At 45.2% G+C, this 19905-nt stretch overlaps 1 protein-coding gene across 7 annotated transcripts in view; it reads right to left on the reverse strand.

Moving 5' to 3' along the window:
• The window catches only part of MICAL2 (microtubule associated monooxygenase, calponin and LIM domain containing 2), a 776672-nt gene that overhangs the window by 174499 nt on the left and 582268 nt on the right, over positions 1–19905 (reverse strand). The gene's annotated exons all lie outside the window — the stretch shown is intronic.

Below are 19905 nucleotides of genomic sequence, written 5' to 3' on the forward strand. Positions count from 1 at the left end.
AAGCCAGCAAGCCCTTGAAGTCACTTTGGTTCTGGGTTGGAGAGATTCAGGTCCAGTCCTTCTCCCTACCAGGCAATGATGGCAGCAGACAGCAGAGCAAGAGTACAGCAGGGTGACAGTCCATTCAGCAGCACAGCTGTTGTTCTTCCTGGCAGGTCCAGAAGTGTATCGAGTTGGTGGTGGTGTCTGAGGTCCAGTTCTTACACCCAGTGGAGACTTTGAAGTGGTGTAGAATTCAGGGAGAGGCTTTTGAAGTGCACAGAGTTCCTGTTCTGGCTCCAAACTCACAACAGGGGTTCTACGCAGCCCTTTGTGTGGGATCAGACACTGCCACTTCAGATGTAAGTGTCAGCTCCATCCTCCCATCCTGCCCAGAATGGCATATCAGGCTGTGGATGACCCATCAGTCTCACTTAAGCTCCCTTTGTGTGTTGCTGTCGGAAGGGAATGCACAAGGGCCCAGCTGTCACCCTCCCACCACAACATCTATTCAAAGACAGACAGAAGGCAACAGATAGTTAAAGAAAATGCCAACTTTCTAAAAGTGGTATTTTCTGAATTACAATTTAAAATCTGACTTCACCATAAGTTGTGATTTTAAATTGTGGTTCCAGAAACACCAAAGTCGGAGTCCCATATCTTTTCTTCCTTCTCATAGTTTTACACTACAGATGTTGTATTGCTACAATGGTCCATTACCTACAACACATTAAAGTCCATCATGGCCAACTTGAACATTACAGAGTAGATTAAAGATAACTGTGGCAGTGTACCCAAGATCTGTTTTAAGATCACTGGTCACTGACACCCTTCATTGAATAATTTGACCAATCAAATATGATGCAAAATGATCTTGACCAGAGGCTGATAGTACAGACAAGATTTTTTTATGGTAGATTATTAAAAGCAGGATAGGCCTTGTGGTAATCCCTAAAATAGGTCACAGAAAAATCTGTCCTTCAATGAGTACTCTAGAAAGAGGAGAGGAACAGAACATGATTGTCCCTTGCCCTCTCTTACCACATCCACTCTGGCAATGGAATGTTTCGAGGGTTGTAGAACAAAGTCAACAAACGTTCACAATATAAAAACAGCTTCAGTAAGGTTTTATGTCGTTAATAGAAATAATTTCGCAATTTGGTTATATGCCAGGATTGAGAAAGAATGAATCCAAATTCTAGATTTAGAAGTTAACGCACCGGGGCCCTATTATACAAGCTACCCCAGGGATGCAATGGGTGTTTGCACCCACTTTGTGTGCCCCCGGGGCACTTTGGTATTACAGAAGGGGCTACAGACGCTTGTGCGGCCCCTTCTGTAATATTGATTGCGCTGGTGCACATGCAGTGCCACTGCTATCATCAGAGGGAGTTCCTTCATTTGCATGGGGGTATGCCTGCGCCTTATTATAGATGCTGGCTCAAAGTCAATGAAGCTGTCAGGTAGTGCGCCTTCAATGCGCCACAACAAGGTGGCCGGCTGATGGTAGCCCTCTGGAGGGGATCTAGGGTGTCCTATGGACCCTCCCAGGATATCCTCTTGCAGGTGGGCCTAGTCACTCACTGCACTGTCTGCAAGGCTATCTCTCTCCCCTCTTTAAAGTGCAGGTGAGTTTCCACCTTCACAGTGAAACAAAGAGCAGCTGCTTCAAAGCCACTCTGCATTTCATTTGAATGTGCTGCACACTGGGCAGCACAAGTTCATGGCTGCCCAGGGGTCAGCGCATTCACTCTATTATGATGCACTTTTCTTGCTTACACAGGTCACCCCTTAAGAAAGGTGTGCCTTGGGGGGTAGCTACGCTGGCGACCAAGATGGCCATAAAACGTTAAAGCTCCAGGAGGATCGGACCCCAATACTGGCAGAGCCCCGTGAATCGGGCTCCAAGCTACACCTTGATGGCGCACCCGGGTGATGGACAGCTTGTGGCTGAGGGAGGCATGAAACAGAGGCCCTCGAAGACCAGGGGGACCGCTGATGGCCTGGGGCCTATGCTTGGATGCCGCACCTCGGAAACCGTACAGCAACAGGGGCTGCAGGGGGGCTTGAGGTGCGGCCCACCTGAGCCACGCACTGCGGCTCGTGAGCGTCAGCAGGTCCCCCCCAACATTCTCCTCCCAACAAGCCTGGGCCTGCCCCGAGGATCGGTACCCAGCGCTGCTGCCATGCCATACCGGGGACACAGTGGCAGGGACTTGAGCAATGGTGGTAAGGTGTCTGGCCACACAGTGTGGCATAAGATTGCTGCTTGGCGGCTGTTGTTTGGGCCCTCGCTGTTGCCTACTATGGCCCCACTGCTGGGCCCCCTAATTTGTTGGGCTTGCCGCTGGGGTGCGACAGGTCCCACATGTGTGCCCCACGCCCCCCCCACCTGGTTGGCCCAATATGGAGAGGTGCAGGGCCTGAGATCGGTGAGTGCCCATCAAGACCGCACTGCAATGATGGCAAAGGGGAAGAGCAGGAATTTATGAGGTGCATTTCCCCAACGCTCCTTTCGCCATACAGTGAGGGGAAATTGTCCCCCTATACATCGCGTTTGCCCCTCTATTGCCCATGCACTGAGCAGGGCTCCAGCACAATTCCTTGACTATTATGAACAGCTGTACACTGCTCTGATCAGCTCCCCCGCTCTTCTACAATACTTGGAAGAGGTGGCTGTGGGCTACCTAAGTTTGGTGCAACAACAATATCTCAGTGAGCCCTTCACTGAGGAGAAGCTTTTATTAGCCATAGATGTGCTGGATGGCTCTAAAGCACCTGGGTCGGATGGCTTCACAAGTGTCTTTTATAAGACATTATTACTGCAGATTCTAGTGCTGGTCTCATATCCAAACTCTACTACTCTTCCCTTGCACAACTCCCACTTGATGATCGGCCGGTGGATGAGGCCTGGGGGGTAGACCTAGGATAAGATATCTCTGACAAGATGTGGTATGCATGCTGCGCACAAACATGCACAATGTCCCTCAACCATAGATATAAGCTTTGCATTATAAACCAATTCGTAGAACATATGTGACACCCAATGCCGTAGCCAAGTTTGATCCCAACCAACCCTCTAATTGCTTGAAATGTAATGCCGAACATGCTGACTTTGCCTACCCTGGCATGGACATGTGACCGGGTGTCAGAATACTGGAGGGATGGTTTTGTTATACTTTCATCTATGATTGATATCAATGTTCCACTGGATCCCCAGATGGCCCTTATGGGATATGTAGCGGCAATTCCTAAGCCAATCCAACGATTTGCAGCAATGGCCTTATTATTACCCAAACGAGAAATAGCGCTGCATTGGGGGTCCAAATCATACTCTACAGCAAAGAGGTAGCTCCACAGTCTCATATACTACACTACTAGCAAGATATTTGACTCCTTGCAACCACCCAGCTCCTGTCCCAGGGATTTTTGGCAGCCGCTCCGTGCCTATTTATTGACATTGGAGGACTCTAATCTGGTAAACACCCAGGACCATGGTAGCCCCTCGGACTAGACTAGAACCCCCTGGCGTAGGACTCCTTATCAAATTCAGTCTACTCATAGCCGAAAACATGGGCAGATTCATGATTTGTACTCTCTGACTGGCCCGTTCCACCAATATTCTCAGCCAATGTTGGTTACATCAATATACCTTTGCATGTTTCTCTGTGTCAGAATCAACATGTTACTGGCCCTATAATGGGCTTGTTGTATTTTGTATTTGACGTATGATTGCTTACGGTTGAAAATCAATAAAGAAAGTAATAAAAAATAAATAAAAGGTGTGCCCTGGTGCAAACAAGGAAAATGTGCTGTATTTGTAATATAGCCCCTGTAGTGTCTGTCTCGGCCTCTCCTTAGGCAAGTAACATTGATATATTACAATTACACGGATTATCATTCAATTTTGCTAGGTGATCTGAGCCCCTGACAGAGTGAGTCAGTAACCTCCTTGTATGACAGCCAACAACAGGGCAGGGATTTAGGCAGAGATCTTAACTGGTCAGATAACACACATCCCATCTCTGACCCAGCCACTAGACTTTGAAATGGCCAAGGTACAAGGAAGGGTGGTGGTGGGGTGGCAGTTTATTCCACCAGATAGGAATGCCTTCAAAGCAGGCCAGGTATGAAAGCCATCAAGATTCTCTGGGTCTAAGGAAGGTGATAGGTGGCTAATATCACCCTTGCACTTTTGGTACCACACTAGCACTTGATTACCGTTCCCTGTGGTGCACAAACAAGACCTGACAAAAGAGGATTCCCTGGCATTTCTCTTTTGCTGGGGGAAGTATGCCCTCTGCTGGGGAGGCAATGTTACGCATTACTATGGTCCTTCAACTATAAGGATTCAGCAGAATTCCCCGTGTTTCTGGCTATCGATGTCAGGTGGATGGGACATCTTGGACACTGCCTTGTGCCTGGAAGCTCAGGACTCTGATGTGGTGTCCACCAGCTCCAGTTTCCATGAGGCAGCCTTTCCAGTTTGCCACGTAAAACAAAGATACCAGCCCAGCAGTTCCTACACCACCATGCTTATGCCTGTCCCTTATTTTCTCACTAGGGCCTGGCAAGCCAGTAATACGGTGGATATACCAGCGGCTTTCAGGGTGGAAGACCGGAGAGGTGCTGGTGGTTTTCGGATCTAGATGTAAGCAGTTCCTAAGTTCATGTCCAATTGAGAACCCGTGTTTCATTATGACACTGGTGGAGCTGGAAGGAATACCTCTGAATTATTTTGAGTTGTGCATTGAGTGACATGGGCACTAAATGGGCCTCCCCAATACACAGATGAATATAACTCAGCCATACTTGTGCTAGAGTTGGTCCTTCACATCTGCGCTACTGAAGACTATGCCCTAATTGTTTAACATGCATGTCCTTGAATACTCTATTTTTCAAACAACTTTATTAGAATGTGATTATAACACAGACTACTACATTTAAGATGCCAATTGAACAACGACCACCCTGTAGCATTATTGAAAACAGCAAATGCTTCAAAACTACAATTAGGAATTGATTGCTCTAATTAATTAAAGGGATCTTTCATCAGCAAATTATTTAAAGTTTGGCTTATGATGAGATAGTCACGGCGGCGTGTATTGGAGCAATAGTTTATGTTGCCTTGTCTGCCAGTGCAAGAAGATATACCTAATTTATTACAATTGCTTGAAACAGTAAAAAAAGAATCATAACCGTAACACCCAAGCAGCTAGCCTAGACATGGACACTAGGCGATTCTAGTACTGTATGGGGGCTGGGCCTGGTGAAGGAGAAGTTATTCTTTGTGGTTATACGTATGAAATAGGACATAACCAGTTCTTTATTGTTCGTTAGGAGGACCTCTATAAAAGAAATGTGCTGCTGCTGCAAAGTGTGAGGCTTGGTATCGTCCTTATTGCGTTCAGTATATCCTACCCCTATCTCGTCCCACACCCTAGCAATAGAATATTTACTGAGGCCTCGTGCTTGTTCCCTATGCAATCCCGTGCTTTTCCCACTAAGGAATGTCAAAAAGCCTGCTTTCCATTGTCAAGTGACAGGGCCAGTTACAGATTTCCAATGCATTGTTCTGGACCTTTTGGCCAAAATCAGGACCAAGTCTGCAAATTTAGTGCCAAGAGGCAGGATTCAGGTGTGTTATAATGACTCCTGTTGATAGCTTTGGCAAGTGCATTGTTAACTTCTAGGCAAAATGTTGCCTTCACTGCGCAGTCCCACATCATATGAAAATAATCTGCTTTATCTCTGTGACAGAGTGGGTATTTTACAGGTCTATGTGATGGGAGCTTGTTTACCACATGTGGGGACATGGATGCTCGATGCATTTGGTAATGTTGTATCTGCTAGAACCGAGCAATACAGGGAAACCTTTCTAGGATACTCCAAAATCTTTTCCCAGAAATTGTCGCCTAGTGAGTGCCCTATATTTTCTTCCATCAGCCCTTCAGAGCAGCTAGTGGCAGGTCACTGATGTCTAAGCCAAGCCTATACAGCCAAGCAGCGCCCCATCCCCATGATTCAGAGGTTCTGCATGAAATTATGCACAGGTGGTCCTGTGTGTGCTATGTTCCATAATCCCTGCAGAATCCCTGCATCTCGGTGTGTTAGTGCATGAGTACTCTATGATTAAGTGTTATTTTCTTTTTGGATCGATTTGTAATCCACCTTTTATCGTAAACTTGGTACCTTGGCATTTTACAGTGTTTTACCCACCAGGATGGCGTAGATTTAAGGTTACCAGTTCTTTGCCCACCGATCGGCTGAATACCAGCTAGACCACCGGCTAGGAGGGTGGGTTGCTTGGTGTACTTCGGAAGCTGAATATACATCAGCTCAAAGACAATGTTTGTTAGAGCCCCATACAAAATGTGAAAAATTACATTTTGCTGTTCACTGCTCCCTTTTGTATAAAACGAAGTGAATTTTAGACCATGTGTTGTAATCTGACTCCTGTTGTGGCCATTTTTGGTGGTACCATTAGACAGCAGCCTGCATTGGCCTTATTGCCATACCAGGCAGCCATGGCCGCAGCTCGTCATAACTGGTGGTGGTATACAGCAGGCTATTTAGTTATATAGAAAGCTGCACAGCATGTACTAAGTGACTCACCTCCGGCACATTAATCGGTGGTATACTAAAGTACATTAATCATCAGGGCGACGGCAAGAGGAACATTGCCGTCTCAGCGAGTCATTTGAATAACATTTCCAGGCTCTTAAAGTTAGATGGAGCTGAGCCATTTCGGAAGTTGGCCAACCAGAGGCCGACAAAGTCAGCCAGACTTTACACCGCACATGCATGCTCAACAACAACAGATATAAAACACACTATAATGTCGTCAACGCCTGAAAATTAGGTTTGCATTCGTGACAAAAAAACGTATATTCATGTGGGAAGCCTCTACTTTGAAATTCATATTGTTGTAAATGTCACATTTACAAGTCTGCGGAGGCTGTAATAGTGCGAAATCCTGCGTTGCATTTTTTGTCTATATAAGGTCTAAATAAAGTTGGCCTGCTAACTGGCATATGTATGAATCCGGCGGGAACTGCCATGGACAGGGGCTGATTCCCTTGTGGTTTTGTTACTCACAGTCGCTGTGGTTTCTATCAGATTCCTCAACTCGACAAAGCAGCGGTTATGTTAAGTTCGTCTGGAAGCTCGCCTTCTTGACCTGTAATCAGAGAATGACGATCTCTGCGCCAGTTATTTATGGGGTTTCATGCAGCCATTTTGAAGCAATTAATACAACGTGCTTTCCCGAAAAGTATCGCTGTTCGTCTCAGAAATCAAATAAATGTCCTCCAAAATGATGACATTTTGTTGCTCTTGCATCCACATCAATAATGGATGGATCATTACGAGCATTTCCAGCAGCCGCAGGGACAAACACTCTCGTTGCATCATCAGCAGGCTCAGTTTTACAGGCCCATATTTTCTTCAGCGCACGTTTCTTTTCAGTAAAGAGTCCAACCCCGCCCCTCTCCCCCTCCCCCCCCCCCCCCCCCCCCCTCTTAGCCAGAGAGGTTCTGTTTCACGTGTGTCCAGGGAAGGTCTACGAAGGCAAGATCATTGCCAAATTCTCAGGGTATCCCCAAGTCACATTTTCATACAATAAATCTAAACGGAAAACAGTTTCCCAGTCAGTGAGGATTTTGAAAATATGGTATAATCCCTGTCCTCCGGCGCCTCCATTGGACCCCCTGCTGTAATTCAACCACAGGGAAACAATACCTATCTTTACAGAAAGCTCCGATGTTATCCATTATTGGCCAATCTAAAGAACACAAGATGAATGCAAGATGAATGAAGCATAAGGTTGCTCACTGCTCAAACCAAATAGGATTTGTTTGGGGGTATTTACTATATCATGGACTTCGCTCTACAATTCAGCTGAGCACTGTACAGCAACCCTTTTTGGGATCCAGTGCGCAAGCACTCTGGCCTGTTATAATCTATCTGTGTGCTTTTAACTATGCCCACCGCACGCCCATCACTATCACTGGTTCATGAGCTTGCCTTTAAAAAATCATTTGTTATCGTTGGTAAATGCTTCTTTATTGTAGCAGAAGCAGTTTGAGCACGAAGTTTTGCATTGGGAATACTATGGTGTTAGAGGCTGAATTAAAGAAACCAGGGTGTGACCGGCATTTGCATTTTTATTGGTTTTTATTGCCCATCATTTCTATTTGAGGCACAGAGAGGTAAAGTGATTTGGCCAGATTTACAAACATTTTCATCAAATGACAAAAGTGAGATTAGAACCCTGGTCTGCAGACTCCAATTTAAAGATCTGGGCCAGAAGACCAGATACAGTTTCTGTTTGTTGTTTTGTGTTACTTCGGTGCAGCCACCTGACAGGTTTGTAATCTGAGGGTGGCAAGAGGTTAAGGGAGAGCCACCACAGTGAATGCTGGATTGAAAGTAAGTGTATATTAGTAAATGATATGGTACAAATGTGCGACATGCCACACACATATTGTTGCTTGTCTCATGCTTTCAGCTCTTTACTAAAGATGTGTGACCTTTTAATGACATTGTAAAACATCTTCTAGAGACTGAAGATTAACAGGTTTTACTAGGAATGTTGAAAACTGTTTTCCTGTAAAGCTTTTTGTCCCATTTTTTTGCAGTTATTTCCAAGGGAGATGTGAAAAATGAAAGTTAAATTTGAAAGTTTGATTTGGTCACTCAAGAGCAATAACAACTCAGAAGGAGGGACATACACAACATACATACACAACAGCTTCACAGCATCAGCACCCACCATTACCACCACGACACGACCAACAACACAACGCCCTCCCAAACCAACCAACTACACAGAAATAAAAAAAACCATGAACTCCATCCACTCAGGCACCCCCACAGACCCCTGACCCCACCACATTTTCAACAGGGCCAACCAAATCCTCGCTCCCCAGCTCCGCGCCATCATCAACAGCTCCTTCAACACCGCAACCTTCCCAGATGTTTGGAAGCACGCCGAAGTCAACGCGCTCCTCAAAAAACCCAAAGCAGACCCGGAAGACCTCACAAACTACCGTCCCATCTCTCTTCTCCCCTTCCCCGCAAAGGTCACTGAGAAGATAGTCAACACCCAACTGTCTCACTTCTTAGAAGAAAACAACATACTCTACGCCTCCCAGTCTGGATTCCGCAAGAACTACAGCACTGAGACCTCCCTCATCGCCTGCACAGACAACATCAGGACCAGAGTGGACAAGGGAGAGACTGTCGCCCTCATCCTCCTAGACCTCTCCGCAGCTTTTGACACTGTATGCCACCAGACCCTCCGCGCACGCCTTTTTGATGCTGGAATTTGACACAAGGCCCTGGACTGGCTCACCTCCTTCCTCCCCTTAAAGAACCCAAAGAGTTCGCCTCCCTCCCTTCTGGTCTCCAGCCACCAAGATCATCTACGGGGCCCCCCAAGGATCCTCCCACAGCCCCACCCTCTTCAACATCTACATGGCCCCCCTCGCCAACATCTTCCGCCCCCGCGGAATCACCATCATCCCTTACTCAGATGACACCCAGCTCATCATCTCACCTCACCAGGAATCCAGTTACCGCTAAGATAAACCTGCACGCCGGACTCCTCGACATCACCAAATGGATGACAGCAAGCCACCTCAAACTTAACTCAAACAAAACAGAAGTCATCATCTTCGGCGCCAACAAGACAGCATGGGATGACTCCTGGTGGCCCACCAACCTCGGACCACCCCGAACACCCACCATCCATGCACGCAACCTTGGCATCGTTCTTGACTCATCTCTCTCCATGGCCCAGCAAATCAACACCAGATAGTCCTCCTGCTTCAACACCCTTTGCATGCTACGCAAGACTTTCAAATGGATTCCTTTAGAAACAAGAAGAACGGTCACCCATGCCCCCATCAGCAGCAGACTAGACTACTGCAACGCCCTCTACACAGGGACCAACGCCAAACTCCAAAGAAAACTCCAGCGAATTCAAAACTCAGCCGCACGTCTCATCCTCAACCTTCCTCGCCACAAACACATATCCACCCACCTCAGATCCCTACACTGGCTGCCCATCAGCAAAAGGATCATCTTCAAAGTCCTCGTCCATGCTCACAAAGCCCTCCACGACACTGGACCGGCCTACCTCAACGAACTAGTAAACTTCCACATACCAACTCGACCACTCCACTCCGCTGACCTCGCCCTCGCCACAGTCCCCCGCATCCAACGCACCACCTCCGGCAGCAGATCCTTCTCCTACCTTGCCACCAAGACCTGGAATTCCCTCCCCACCAGCCTGCGCAAGACCCAGGACCTCCTAACTTTCAGAAACCTCAAGACATGGCTATTTGAGCAGTAACCGGCAACCCCCCCCCCACAGCACCTTGAGACCCTAACGGGTGAGTAGTGCGCTTAAAATTCTTTTGATTGATTGATTGTCAGAACACAGAATGGAAAACTAAATTGAAATCACTTGTCATTACCTATGTGTAATAAATGCACATATAATTGACCTAGTGCAAACCAAACCCCTAAAATCAGAATGCAGACATTCACATGAAAAGGCCCTGCTGTAGGAAATACACATTTTCTGCATGGTCACCCTAGAATTTCCACCTTTTGCTGGACCCTATATTCTTGCTGGCTTTAGAAATCTGTGCACTTTATTCCTGCTAACCAGTAGTAACGTTTATGTGCTCCTTCTTTACACATGGTTGAAATGGCATACTTATTACTGCCAAGTTTAACTTGCATAAGTCCTTAGTATGTGGTGAAAAGTGTACCCAGGGACTGGAAGTTAAATGCCACTAGTAGACTACAGCACCTATTATGCCATCCACTACAGTGGCAGTGCAAACGCCTGACAGGAACAGTAACAGTACAAAATATGCACTGCAGCCGTTCAAAATAAACCTTTTTGTGACAGGTAAAATCCTCCCTCTTAAACATTAGTAAGTCACCTCTATGTGGGAATTGTAGCCCACAGGGTAGGGTGCATGGTATTTAAAATTGGGACATGTAGACATTTTATGTTAACATGTCCTTACACTGACTAGCGCTTAAGGGCTATTTTCACTGTCCCATAGAGAAACACTGGAAAGAGATATTGAATACTAATAGTGTAGCTTGTGAATTGGACCACCTAGCAAAATAATTAATAGCTATTTTAATAGAATAAAATTTGATGATGACGTCAGATTGTTAATAAATATTAAGGATAAGTAACTTTTAGAAAGTTACTTTTTACCCTTATTGAAGTTCCTGGGGACTAAGTGGCATTGGCCCTCTAGCTTCTCCCAGCCTTGAATATGTGTGAAATGCCTCCCAGCAGCCAAACATAGGCTGTCTTGAATGGGCAGAAATTACTTATTTGAACTCCTTAGAATATGCAGGGTGGGAGAGATGGGGATCTTTTTTGACACTACAGTGTCAAATCCTGCTTAAGTATCAAATCTTGCTTGACAAGTCTTGCTGGGTTCACATATAATACTTGGGGCATGCTTGAACAGAGAGAGAAAAGGTGGCAAGATAATTAGTGTGGACCCACTCTCTGGTTGCTGAAGGGCATGGCTTCTGTCTCTGAGTTGTCATATAACCCTTGGGGCACACTTGAAGAAAGAGGGAACAGGGGGCCAAGACTATTCTTGTGGATCTTCTGTATGGCTCCTTAAAGACTCTGCTTTTATCCTACTAGACGTCTGTCTCTGGGATTATTATATCTACAATGGCTGTCTCAAACTGGATTTTACTGTTAGATGTGGGAGGACACTATGATTACCATAATGCACTTTCCACATATATTCCTAGCTGTAGGAAAGTATCATCTTTCTTGGCTTGTTACCCCCAATTTTACATGTATGTCAGTATGTTCTGCCAGTCTCACTGGGATCCTCCTAGCCAGGACCCCAGAGCTCGTAGTTTGTGGCCTAAATGTGTATGCCTGTGTAGTACCTAACTGTGTCACTGAGGCTCTCCTAATCAGAACCTCAGTGCTCATGCTCTCTCTGCCTTTAAATTTTTCACTATAGGCTAGTGACTACATTTACCAATTTCAATTGGCATACTGGACCCCCCTTATGAGTCCCTAGTATATGGTACATAGGTGCCCAGGGCAATGGGGTTCCTGGAGATCCATATGGGCTGCAGCATTTTTTTTGCCACCCATAGGGAGCTCAGACAAACCTTCACATTGTAGCGCCTATTCCTGCCAGCTTTCTCGACTGTTTCCTGGTGGTGCATGCTCTGGGGGCTGCCTACCTTCACCCTGCACTGGAAGCCATGAAGAAATCTCCTGTGGGTCGACGGATTCTTCCCCCTGCTTCAGCAGGCACCAAACATCAGCTTCACCGGTACTCTGGGTCCCCTCTCATCCTGACGAGTGTGGTCCCTGGAACACAGGTGGTGGACCCAAGTGACCCAGACTGTCTAGAGGTCAAACTGTCTGAATTTGGAGGAGGTAAGTCTTTGCCTCCACTCCCCAAACAGTAATCCTGTGCACTGATCTGCAGCTACAGGGCTTCTGTGCAATTTCCAAGAAATCCTGCATGCACAGCTGAGCCTAGGTCCCCAGCACTCTGTCCTGCGATGCTCAGCTCTCTGGGTTGACCTTCGGTGTCGTGGGACCTCTCTTTGCAGTGTTGAGATGACCGCCATGTTCAGACTTCTTGAACCCGTGTTCAAGGACTTCTGTGGGTGCTTCCTTCCTGTCTGTGGCCTCTCTACATTGCTGAGGGACCCCCTGTCTCCTCTCCCAAGTGGCGACATCCTGGTCCTTCCTGGGCCCGGGCAGTACCCTTTTTCTCCAACTGTGACTTTTGCAGGTAGCAAGGCTTGTTTGTGGTATTTTTCCAAGGAAACAACTCTGCATCCTCCAGCACGCAGTGGGACATCTTCTGCACGAAGAAGAACTTCCTACCGCCTTTTGTTGTTGCAAAACCTGCAGCTTCTTCCAACCAGAGGCAGCCATTTTGCACCTTCATCTGGGGTTTAGTGGGCTCCTGCACCCTCTGGACACTTTAGCGGCTCTTGGATAGGGTCTCCTTTACACCCTTAGTGTTTTCTCACACTCCCAGCAACCCTCAACACACTATCCTAGCCTATGGGTGCATTCGTGGTTTGCATTCCAGCTTCTTAGTATATGGTTTGTGTTGCTCCTAGGCCTATTGCATCCTATTGTGTTTTACAGTGTTTGCACTACTTTCTGACTGTTTTACTTACCTGATTTGGTTAGTTGTGTATATTTTGTGTATGTTACTTACCTCCTAAGGGAGTATATTCTCTGAGATATTTTTAGCACATTGTCACTAAAATAAAGTATCTTTATTTTTAGTAACTATGAGTATTGTCTTTCTTACGATAAAGTACCTATATGATACAAGTGGTATTGCATGAGCTTTGCATGTCTCCTAGTTCAGCCTTGGCTGCTCTGCTATAGCTACATCTATCAGCCTAGGCTGGTAGAATACTACTACACTCTGTTAATAAGGGATAACTGGACCTGGTATAAGGTGTAAGTCCCATTGGTACCCACCACAAGCCAGGCCAGCCTCCTACACTAGCCCTCAGAGCCCACATTTAGTGTGTCCAAACACTTTTGCCATCTTGAAAATGCCCAAAGTAGGTAGGTTTGACCTCTGGAACTTTTACCCCATTGTGTAGTGCATGCCAAGGAGTCATTCCCACCCATTTGCTAGCGCCAGGCAAAAAAGTAGCACCTCCAGGCACCCACTTCAGAATACTTTCTGGACCTGTGGAAGATCAGGGCAGAGGACTGGCCTTGCTGCCTGTGACCAGAGAGGAGCCCTGAAGGACTAGATCTGCCCCCTCATGAACCCAGGACAAAGAAGTGGAATCCAGGAGTCATAAAACTAATTTCCTGTTCAAGCTACAGGGATACAACAAACTGCAAGAAGCCTTTGACTGGAACTACCCAGCTGACCAGCGATAAATGGAACTGGACTGGAACCTGCTGTTGGCCTCTGTCTGACACCCTGTGAATCTCTAAGTGGCTCCCTTGAGGTGGTCCTGAGGGCTTTAGAAGTGGGCTCCTAAGGTGGATTAGTATTTAAAGGATTATGTCAGAAAGTAAAATATTTGACCCAGATAAAACTGGTTGGTTTATCTGTCCCTGATTCAGTTTGTGATAATATTGATTTGCATTTTGACTTTATTACAGTTTGAAGTGCTTCAGAAATACTTAATTCATTGCACAAAGTTAAGCCAGTCTGCTCTGTGCAATAGCTATCAGGGAGTTGAGTTCAGGTTAAATTAGTGACTTTGAGGGTTCACCCTGGCAAGGGTTGTGAATTTTCCTGAAGGTGTGTAGTCACCTACCCCAAAGAATAATCCACATTTTCACACCTACCCTACAGAACCTGGTAACAAATCCAGTCAATATCAATGGAAAATCATTCTTGTTAGAAATGGAGCCTCTGGTTGGCAGTGGTTTGCCCCTGTCCAAATAGGGACAACTCACTCTAAGCAGGGTAAGGGAGTCACACAGTGAAGGTACCCCTGTTGACCCCTTTGGTAGCTTGGCATGAGCATTCAGGCTTATCTCAGAGGCAGTGAGTGAAGTATTTGTACAAACACACACAGTAACACAGTGAAAACACCACAAAATGACTCCAAACCAAGTTAGAAGAATAGCCAATATTTATCTAAATCGATTAATACTAAAATGACAAAAATCCAACATACACAAGCAAAGATATGCATTTTTAAAGTAAAAAGAGTCTTAATCCATCGAAATCAACAGATTTTTACACACACACAGTAACACAGTGAAAACAATATAAAATGACTCCACACTAGTTTAGAAACATAGTCAATGTTTATCTGAATAACACAAGACCAAAATGATAAAAATCCAACATACACAAGTAAAGATATCACTTTTTAAACATTGAAATGAGTCTTAATCCATCTTTTTAGCACAAAGTACCTGGGATTCATCAAGAACAAAGACGATACAAGCCATAGGGGAGGTGAGATGCGAAAAGCAAAGCAATGCATCGGTTCCTTACTGCAGAGGGGAGGTGATGCGTCGATTCTATTCTCGCAGGAGAGTCAATGCATCGGTTCCTTACTGGCAGAGGAGATGATGTGTCAATTCTTTCCTCGCCAGGAAGGCGATGCGTTGATTTCCAGACAAGCAGCCTTGGTTCCTTACTACAGTGAGAGGTCGATTAAAAATTGACACCCCAGGGATGATGTGTGGAAAATCCAAATGCGCTGTGTTGATGGAGCCGCAGTGAAACAGGTGCTGCGTCAATTCTGCATCTGCGAGACAGGCACTGCATTGATTCTCCAGCCGCTGGACAGGCGCTGCGTCGATTTTTCTTCCTCAGCACATCAGTGCCTGGTTTTTCTCCTTCCGGTCACCAGCTTACACTTGCAATGGACTGGGCGTGGCACCACTTGGCAAGTCAGGACTCTCAACAGAAGAGCCCAGGCACTGGCAGATGAAGTCTTTGATGTCCCTGAGACTTCTTAACAGGAGGTAATCTCAGTTCAAGCCCTTGGATAACCTTGGAAATCAGGATATGGAAAGTAATGTTCAGTCCTTTCACTCCCAGGGCATAAGCAGCAGGCCAGCACAACAAAGCAACAGGCAGTGTGGCAGTCACTTATGTAGAATCCAGCATTTCTTCCTGGCAGAATGTCTTCAGTCCAGAAGTGTTCTAATTTTGTGGGGTCAGAGGTTCAGTAATTATACCCATTTCTGTCTTTGAAGTAGGCAAACTTCAAAGAGAAGTCTTTGTAGTGCACAAGACCCTGCCTTTCCCTGCCCTGGCCCCAGGCACTCCAGGGAATTGGAGACTGCTATGTGTAATGACAGGCACAGCCCTATCAGGTGCAAGTGTCGGCTCCTCCCACCACTCTAGCTCAGTAAAACCCATCAGGATATGCACGGCACACCTCTACTCCCTTTGTGTGACTATCTAGAGTGGATTCACAAACAACCCATCTGTCATCCTGACCCAGACATGTATTCAGCAGACAGGAAGAGGCACAGAATGGTTAAGCGAGAAAATGTCCACTTTTTAAAAGTGGCATTTTTAAACTTACAATGTAAAAACCAACTTCACCAAAATATTTATTTTTAAATTGTGAGTTCAGAGACTCCAAACTCCAAATCTCTATCTGCTCCATATGGGAAATTACACTTGAAAGATATTTCAAGACAATCCCCATGTTGCTTTATGGGAGAGGTAGTCCTTACAATCATGAAAACAAATTTAGCAGTATTTCACTATCAGGACATGTACATGTAAACTACACCAGTACATGTACTACCTTTTAAATACACTGGACCCTGCCCGTGGGGCTGCCTTGGGCCTTCCTTAGGGGTGACTTACAAGTAGTAAAAGGGATGTTTTGGGCCTTGCAAGTGGGTGCCCTTGCCAGGTCGAAATGGCAGTTTAAAACGGGACACATAGGCACTGCAATGGCAGATCTACTCATGAGGGTGGCACATTCAGTGCTGCAGGCCCACTAGTAGCATTTGATTTGCAGGCCCTGGGCACACATGGTGCACTATACTAGGAACCTACTGGTAAATCAAAAATGCCAATCATGTATAAACCAATCACCGATACCATTTAGACAGAGAACACTTGCACTTTAGCACTGGTCAGCAGTGGTAAAGTGGCCAGAGTCCTAAAGCCAGCAAAAATGAAATTCAACACAGGATCAAAAACAGGAGGTCAGAAGTGAAAAAGTCAGGGGAAACCATGCCAAGAGCTGACAGGTCTAACAATTCGCAATATAGAAAAACCTCAAACAGGTAGACATTGATTTAAGCATTTGTTTGACATTAATAGAGTTAAAAAAGGTTTCCCTTGTGGAATATTGATATAGCCGCAGATTTAGCGTGTTCCTTGATGATAGGGTGAGACCTCTTCGCAAGGAGGGGTAGCCTCGGTTCTCATATGTATTACTCTACTCAAATAGTAGGCTACTAAATGATGTGGCCAGTGAATGTTGTGTCAATAAAGAGTATAGCATGCATCCCTGTGTCCGTGAACAGAGACACAAAAGTGAATTAGTAGTATAAGGAGTTAGGGTAGTACAAACGTTTAAAGAGTTAACACATGTTCTCTCTGCATTCATTTCTTTACATGCTCTTGATGTGTATTTGAAAAAGAACCTTAAGAGCTTTGCCAGACTTAAAGCATTATATGTGGATCCACTTTAGTCCCAGCATACAGCTGCGCCTGGGAGTCCAGGGACTTCCTTCAGATGTATATTTTCAGTTTTGCAAGAGTCTGTACTAAAACAACGTTATTTTAAAGATTGACAGTTCATGATGTTGCTTCATTGGAGTGTTCATGCAGGATTAATGTGATTTAAAAGATCTTAAAGTTAAAAAAAATTAAGATACTCAGAAGATAGCAGCAGCAGAATATATTTGTGGGGAAGGAGTGTTCTAGGTATTGTTTTATTTGAGTATTTGATTTCAGTGCAATAGTAATCTGGGTTGTTAGACTATGGTAGAGAGAGGGCTACGTTTTGAAAGGAGCTGCAGCTGAAGTCATGCACTGTCAAAACAATCTAACGCCTAGACGTACAGCAGAGGAATGCAGGGTTCGCCTTGGTAACATGGTACAAGCAGTAAGGCCTTCCTCAAGAAAAAAAGTTGAACAACAACAAAACAAATTTACACTTAGGAAATAAATGAGATACAATTTGCAAGCAAATTCAGTTCAACTCACCCATACTTTCTCTTCTAGTCTAGTTGGCCATCATGAGTTTAACCTCCTTGACTGTAAAACACACTCCTCAGCCTTCGTTCAGGCAGACATAAATATTTCCACGTCGATTCTTTTCTGATCTTTTCTCAGTTCCTAGCAGTACTAGAGTCGTCAGCAGTTTAAATAAGTTTAACCCAAAAGTGACTGGCAGAGACAAATCATGTCAAAATGCACTTGGCCAAGACAATCCCATAATGTTTTGCACTGCATGTTTTGTGGAGTGAAAACCCTTGCCTACATTTCTTCATCTTCACTTCCTGGCTCTGACTCGAAGACAATCTGATCTGGTCAACCTAGAATCAAAGCAAAACACGTACCTCCTAAGTACCCTTCCCACCCTTATCCTACAGAGGAAGAATAGTTGAGGTCTGCAGTCGCTATGCATTAAAAAGGATCAAAGGACGTGGATGTGGCTTCCATTGCATCCAAAGCTGCCAAACAATAAGTGCAGTGATAGGCATGGGACCATTTATGTACAGTGGTCAAAGGGTAAAACTTCTCTTTGCAGAGTTCTATCAGGATAGAATGTAATGACGAGCTGGTAGACAGTTGCCTGAGCAAGGCTTTCATATGTGACTGGCAAATTAAAGAAGGCTTCGCGGCAGGAAGCTATTTATTCCTGAAAAACTCAGATCAGTAGGGAGGAAAACAACTCTCCCAGCAAGGGAATAGATGTCAAACGAACATACCACTGGCGCACTGCAGAAGGTTACACAAGATTTGCATAACTATTCCAAACTTTTTATGTCATAAACACATGCAAATAGCAACTTTGTAATAGCTACCCCTGCAACATGAAAATAAAAAAATCAGGTTAAGAATTTTCGTTTACAATAGCCTGTTATTCCCCATAAGAATAGCATTCTTGAATTAACACACCGGCTATGTACTCTCTCGTTGATTACAAGTGTGTTTTGATTGGGGAATGCTGATGAAGGGTAACATATGGAATCATCATTACTTTATCAAATTACATACTTAAAATAAAGCTTGTGCACTCCATAAATTTAACACGACATCAAAGCACGGTGATCTAGAACTCTGAACTCCCACTCAGACAATGTTTATCTAATTTCTACTTTTAGATCGGAAATAAATGACACTCTAAACTTCTTGAAGTGTTCCATAATAATTTTGGCAATTGATTAATTCACCTTGCACCTCCAGGTGAGAAGTTAACGTGTTTCTGTTTGTAAGTTATGCTTCTTAAGTAAATATTACAAAAATGCAGTGGAATCCCACATTATGGCCCATGTTCAAAACCACGTAGGAAAAAGTTTTGAGAGGATGGGATAAACACTGGGAAACAAATCAAGGGGGATTTTACTGAAGGAGAGGTCTTCACCTCTCAGAGTTTGCTGTGGAGAACAAACCACGCCAAGAGCTGTGAAAGGTGGGCCTAAGCAAGGCTGCTTGAGACCTTCACTTTGAATTCTTGTGGACTGCAAGCCTGAAATATGACTCAACTTGAACTCTGCATAAATCTCCTCCCCCCTGACCCTACCCTGATGTAGTGTTGAGCCCGTGACGAAACGAGGTTGCGAGCACTACCATTAAGCCCCGATGGAACAGGGGTATTTACTGAGGTACCACTGTGTTGGTGTTGTTCTGTTTCAGCCCAGTAGTCACATGACCCGAGGCCAATAAAAGGGATAGGTCTGGCAGGCGGCTAGGCGGGTAGTAAGAGAAGGATACGTGGGGTGACCTGCTGGACTGCAGTCTATAGTATTAACCAAAGTGTCTGGTGTGTTTATTTGGCAAGCGCTGGCAAACTATAGCGCCTGGATTAAGAAATAATCACCGACACCACAGACTCAACAGCATGAGTGGAAAGAGAACTTCAGCAGATGTGGCAGCTACTAGGTGAGGGATGCCTCCACCCACCGACAGGGAAGACTCCATGTTTGACAGTCCACATCAGACAGTGTTTGGCCTTTATATGGATAAAGAAACACATTTTGACCAGCCTTTGTTGCTTGCTTGTTACCTAACCCTCAGCAAAGCAGAGTTTATGTGTTGAAACTGTTCTCACTACAGAAAGCTGCAGATATTTAAAATAAAATAGGACACACAGGGTTTAGCTGGTATGCTCCTTCCAGCCAGCGACCATGTCTTGAGAGCCACACCAGACCAGTTCATTGGGCAATATATTCGTGTTCTTTCAATTCCACAT

This window comes from Pleurodeles waltl, chromosome 3_1 (genome assembly GCF_031143425.1).
Source record: "Pleurodeles waltl isolate 20211129_DDA chromosome 3_1, aPleWal1.hap1.20221129, whole genome shotgun sequence".
NCBI classification, from domain to species: domain Eukaryota; kingdom Metazoa; phylum Chordata; class Amphibia; order Caudata; family Salamandridae; genus Pleurodeles; species Pleurodeles waltl.